Below are 6510 nucleotides of genomic sequence, written 5' to 3'. Positions count from 1 at the left end.
CTGTAACCAGGGACTGAACACTCACCCTCAGCAGTGAAAGCTCAGAGTCCTAACCACTAGACCACTAACGAATTCCTCCTAAACGTCAATTTTCTCTTTATTCTCATCCTACAACCCAGAAATCACTCCATGTGACTTAATCTCAGAAAATAAAGGTTAAGTTTTTCAGGTTAAGTTTAATCACTAATAGGGGCAATGAATATTTAAAGTTATATATCCATGTGAAAAAGTCCAATAATAATGCTTAACTTTCTAAATTCCTCCAGCGTATTCACTAAAAACTTACTCCCAAAGTTAAAATAAATACATTTTTTTTCTAGAAATTTCTTTAGAGGGATTTTTAACTGAGGGAAAACATTGTATGATGTGCTTTATTATACAGGACAGTGTTGCCTCTGGTCAACAGATGCTATCTGACAGGACTAATACTTGGCACAGAAACTGCTAACACATCCAGAAACTAATCTTTGAATTCAGCTTCAACTCTCAAAAGCTGGCTGTGGAATACACTATAATAGAAAATTCACATTTTGAAAAACTGGACAGAGTAGTTACCTCAGATCCACTGTTCAAGACTGCTCCATACATTTCTTTCCACAGTTAAACTAATATTTAAACTTCATGAGCATGTCATTGATTAGAATGTGTGTTACATTTTCCTAAACTTACTCTTCCTTTATATCACTGTCTTCATCAAAGAGAAGTAACTTGGTTGTCTGATTCTGATGCCAATTTTTATCTTTTGCAATGGGTTTTCCATCTTAGGCCCCACACTCTATATTTCTCCCATTTTGACTTTTTCTTTAAATGCATCTATCTTTTTGTTCTATTAAAATCAGTCGGTGGTCTGATTGTTAAAATGCTGCTTATAGAATACCATTGTTAAGCTTTCATTACACTGCTTGTTAAAGTCAAAAAAAGTTAATAAAATATAAGTTGATGTTAGACTTGAAAAGATTATTTTCAATAAATATTGAGTTTTAAAAGAAAATAAAAATCCTCTGTGTACAGTCACGCTTGGCATTTAGTAGTTTTTTTAAAAATTTCAGAAAAGGCAACAGCTGGCCAGGAGGTTAAGCCAGATCAATTCTGTATCCGCTGGGCACAGCTAGTTCTTTCTTCATCCCAGTTAAGGAATGTGAAATGCAACATATGAAAGCTGGGCTGCACCAAATTGAAAATTTTATTTCCTAATATCTTAACTATACCTCTGCTTAAACTGCTCCAAATTCACGGCTTAACACACAACCATCTTTTTTGCTCACAATTTTGAGGACCAGCAATTTGGTCTGTGTTCAGCTGGGTGGTTCTTATCTGGTCTTGCCTGGGTCACTCACAATTGCAGCAATCAGGCATGCTGATCTAGGGGGACCTCACTCACAGATCTGTGGCTGGCGCCAGTGATAGATGCAGCCTCTCTCTCCACATGGTCTCTCATCCTCATCGACTAGTCCAGGCTTTTCCACTCAGTGGTCCCAGAGATCCAAGAGGGGGAGAACTCTCATGAGGTCACTTCCTCAGCATTCTACCAAGCAAAGTACAAGGCAAGCCTAAATTCAAGGAGGTAAAAAAATAGTCCCCATCTTTTGACAGGAAGAGATATAAAGTCACACTTCACAGGAGTGTGCATACAAGGGAAAAATGTGTAGCTACTTTTTTTTTTCCCAATCTGCTACACTAATCATAGCTCAAAATTCAGAAACAATACAGAAAAAGATTAATCAATTTGATTATATAAAAACTAAAAATATTTTATTTTACAAAAACATTGTAAGCAAATGAAGAAGATTAATGACAAGCTTGAAAAAGTATTTATATTTTTGTCTACATCATAGACAAAAGTTTACTATCTCTGTTACATAAAGAACTTCTAAAAATAAAAAAAGGATTGACAACACTATAGAAAATATACTAAAGATATGAACAAATAGTTTGCATGAAAGAAATGTACATGATTCTTAAACAAATGAAAAAATGTTCAACCTTACTGTTAGTAAAGGAAATGCAAATTAAACCCAAACTTATATATTTTTTATCCACCATGTGAGCAAAAATCTGAACATTTGACAATATACTCTCACAGGAAACAAGTATTCACATAGAGTGCTGTTTGGGGAAATGTGAAATGACATGACTATGTCTACTTAAAGGCCTAAATACAATGACCAACCCAGTAGCAAAGGACATCCCTTAGTCGCCTAGATTGTAGTTTCAATACTTAAATCCTTAAATACTACAATCACATTAAAAAAGATGCAAAGCTTCTTAAAAAAAAAAAAAAAAGCAAGGCTTCTTAAAGAAATAGCTGATTCCAGGTTTGGGATAGGATTTTCATAGCCTATATACAGAAAGCAAAGAAGCTAATTAAGACTACTAGTTTAAAGTCAAAAAGAGTCAGGAAGCGCATTTAAGAATCTCCCATTTGTCAAGGATGGGAAATCTGAGTATTAGTAAGGATAATAACTGCAATTGATTAAAGCATATAATTTATGTTTAAATTGCCGAGTTCATAATGATCATAAAAAATAATGTATTGGTCACTTATGGAGCATGCTGGAGAGCCATCATGTTTTGAAACTTGGAAATAAAAAGAAAGATCAAGGACTTCCCTGGTGGTCCAGTGGTTAAAACTTCGCCTTCCAGTGAAGGGGATGCTGGCTCAAGATCCATGGTTAGGTAACTAAGAGCCCACAATTCCTGGGGCCAAAACCCCCCCAAAACATGACAGAAGCAATACTGTAACAAATTGAATAAAAACTTAAAAAATAGTCCACACTGAAAAAATTTAAAAAAAGACCCGAGTATTTAATCTATCTTTCCTATATGAAATCTACCTCAGTATAATCAGAGTTGGTGAATGAAGTTCTCCATTATAGAAGTAGTCCTGCTCATATGTAATGATAAAATTACAATATCACCATTTTACAACTGCTAGTGAAATAATGGGTGATTCCAATAATGGATGACTTCATCAAAAAGAAAAAAAAATTATACATTGTAAGCCCTAATAGTATTATACAGGAATATTATGAAGTATTCCTGTCCAAACAATAAGCCTAAATCTGATCGAACCTCTAGATCTAAACACCAACTTATAGGCAGTACAAAGAAGAACATGTGAAAATAAAACCAAAAACATACATGTAGTGGCAATAAGCAAAACCCAGACTGTGAATCATCTGGTCATTCTATAGATTAAAGGACTAAGTTTATTAAAAAAAAATTACAAAGAGAAACAAAAGGGAGATGAGGGGGAACCTATAGAAAAAAGACTTAAGGATATATTCAGTTCAGTTCAGTCTCTCAGTCGTATCCGACTCTTTGCGACCCCATGAATCGCAGCACACCAGGCCTCCCTGTCCATCACCAACTCCCGGAGTTCACTCAGATTCACGTCCATTGAGTCAGTGATGCCATCCAGCCATGTCATCCTCTGTCATCCGCTTCTCCTCCTGCCTCCAATCCCTCCCAGCATCAGAGTCTTTTCTAATGAGTCAACTCTTCGCATGATATTAACCAATTGCAATTTGTGGACTTCAGATTCTCAGCCAAAAAACAAACTGAAGGTAGGGAGAAAATCCTTTATGAGGCAGTTGAGGAAATTTGCTTTCTGATTAGATAATTAGTTATTATTGTTATTATTTAATAACAATAATAATTATTATTATTTTACATACAGGCAGTGGTAGTGGTAGAAGATTAAGTGGGTGAGACTATGAATAAAGTTTACCAAGAGTTGATAGCTGGTAACTCTGAGTGAGAGCACATGAAGATTTCTTATACTGCTCTTTCTACATTTTTTGGTCTGAAAATTTCCACAATATAACATGAAAAAGAAAATTTTTTTAAAATTTTTATTTATTTATTTATTTTTAAATTTTTAATTCTTACATGTGTTCCCAAACATGACCCCCCCTCCCACCTCCCTCCCCACAACATCTCTCTGGGTCATGCCCATGCACCAGCCCCAAGCATGCTGCACCCTACGTCAGACATGGACTGGCGATTCAATTCTTACATGATAGTATACATGTTAGAATTCCCATTCTCCCAAATCATCCCACCCTCTCCCTCTCCCTCTGAATCCAAAAGTCCGTTATACACATCTGTGTCTTTTTTCCTGTCTTGCATACAGGGTCGTCATTGCCATCTTCCTAAATTCCATATATATGTGTTAGTATACTGTATTGGTGTTTTTCTTTCTGGCTTACTTCACTCTGTATAATTGGCTCCAGTTTCATCCATCTCATCAGAACTGATTCAAATGAATTCTTTTTTACGGCTGAGTAATACTCCATTGTGTATATATACCACAGCTTTCTTATCCATTCATCTGCTGATGGACATCTAGGTTGTTTCCATGTCCTGGCTATTATAAACAGTGCTGCGATGAACATTGGGGTACATGTGTCTCTTTCAATTCTGGTTTCCTCGGTGTGTATGCCCAGAAGTGGGATTGCTGGGTCATAAGGTAGTTCTATTTGCAATTTTTTAAGGAATCTCCACACTGTTCTCCATAGTGGCTGTACTAGTTTGCATTCCCACCAACAGTGTAGGAGGGTTCCCTTTTCTCCACACCCTCTCCAGCATTTATTGCTTGCAGATTTTTGGATCGCAGCCATTCTGATTGGTGTGAAGTGGTACCTCATTGTGGTTTTGATTTGCATTTCTCTAATAACGAGTGATGTTGAGCATCTTTTCATGTGTTTGTTAGCCATCCGTATGTCTTCTTTGGAGAAATGTCTATTTAGTTCTTTGGCCCATTTTTTGATTGGGTCATTTATTTTTCTGGAATTGAGCTGCATAAGTTGCTTGTATATTTTTGAGATTAGTTGTTTGTCAGTTGCTTCATTTGCTATTATTTTCTCCTACTTTTTTTTTACGATGAGGAAATTCTTGTTTTTGAAAGACTGTGAGTGGACATTATTGTGGCTGAATAAAATACCTAGAATTACAGTGATTTATCCTGTGATTATGAGGAAAGCCGAAAGGATAAAGCCAAAACATTCTTGATAGTAGAGCAGAATAATAGAAATAACCTGGTTCTTGACAACTGAGCCACAGAATAAATCAACCTGGCAGCTAGCTGCCTGACCTCTGGAGAACTGGTTAGATTGTTAACTATCTCTGTTGTTTACTTAGTTTTGAGTTGGTTTCTGTTATTTGCAGCAGAAACCATCCTAACCAAAACAGTGGAGAAGAATGCATTTTTGTGTGTATTTTGAGGTTGTAAGAGTGGTACTGGGTAGTATTTCTACTCCATCTTACAGAACATTGAGTGAAACAGCATCCCTTCATTGTGCATAGACCGTAGACTTACAAGTCTAATGCGGAATTGGTATTGAGGCAAATTCAAAACCAATCCAGGTACATTCTGTACTTCAGAATAAAACGTTGCTCTGCAACGATCAAGCCCTAGTTATTATTTCTTGGTACCTCTCAAATTCCAAAGGGATTAAATCAGCCAGTATACCACCTTCCACCTGCAGTCTACCCTACTTTACCTTGAGTGAACATCTTAGCAACCACACTGTTTCGGAAGGCCAGGGACTAGCGGTCCTCCACCCACCACCAGTGATGGGGTCCTTATTGCTATCTAGCTGGCGAGTAATACAATTTCAGAGCCCTATTCTTAGGGTCTGCTTCCTAGGATATTCGGTACAATTATCCTAGGTGGATTTCCTGGCAACAGCTTGAAACACGAATTTGGAGGCAGGTGATTTATTAAAAGGAGTGCTCTCAGGAGAACAGGAGGGAAGCAAGCAAAATGTAACAGGAGAAATAGCCAAGCAATGATGTAATCTCACCTGGAAACCAGCTTCAACCTGAGCCCTGGGGAGCTCTGAGTTGTCCCATGGTGTCAGCCCCACCTTTTGTACCAGCACGGTAGTCAGTCATCACTGTGAGCCACTGGGCGCGAGGTTTGAGCAGGGTGTGTGTAACACTCACAGCAGCAGGGAGTGTATGTACTGGCCCAGTTAAGGGGATCTAGTCAGAGCACCAACAGCATCCACTGCAACTTCCCAACGTACTCGGGCAGCCAAAACTGTACTAGATTCTGAGTGATCTAGCCCACTCCTGCATAACCATTCTTTCTCTCTGAAATCATCTTCACTACTCTCTTTTTTATTCCTCCTTAACCACACATTGGCCACCTTGCAATTCCTCATATTCTTTAACACATTCACACTTCAGATCCTTTTAGTCTTCTCATCTGGAATATTTTTCTGCTGCTCCCTACCTTCCCATGTTCTCATGACAAGGTCCCTTCTACATCCTTCAGGTTTTTACTCACAAGACAGCTTCTCAATAAGGCTTCTCTGGCTGCACTGCCTAAATCGACAACTCCCACCCCTAAACCAACATGTAGGATTCCTTTTCTTTCATTACTTTTTTCCAAATACTTATCAGTATCTAACAGACTATATTTATCTTGTTTATTATTTATCTGTTTAGAGTTTTCTTATTTATCTTGCTTACTATTTATTATCTGTTGACCTGGGTTTGATC

This window comes from Ovis canadensis, chromosome 17, assembly GCF_042477335.2.
Source record: "Ovis canadensis isolate MfBH-ARS-UI-01 breed Bighorn chromosome 17, ARS-UI_OviCan_v2, whole genome shotgun sequence".
Classification (NCBI taxonomy): domain Eukaryota; kingdom Metazoa; phylum Chordata; class Mammalia; order Artiodactyla; family Bovidae; genus Ovis; species Ovis canadensis.
Note: the sequence above shows the minus strand (reverse complement) of the source record.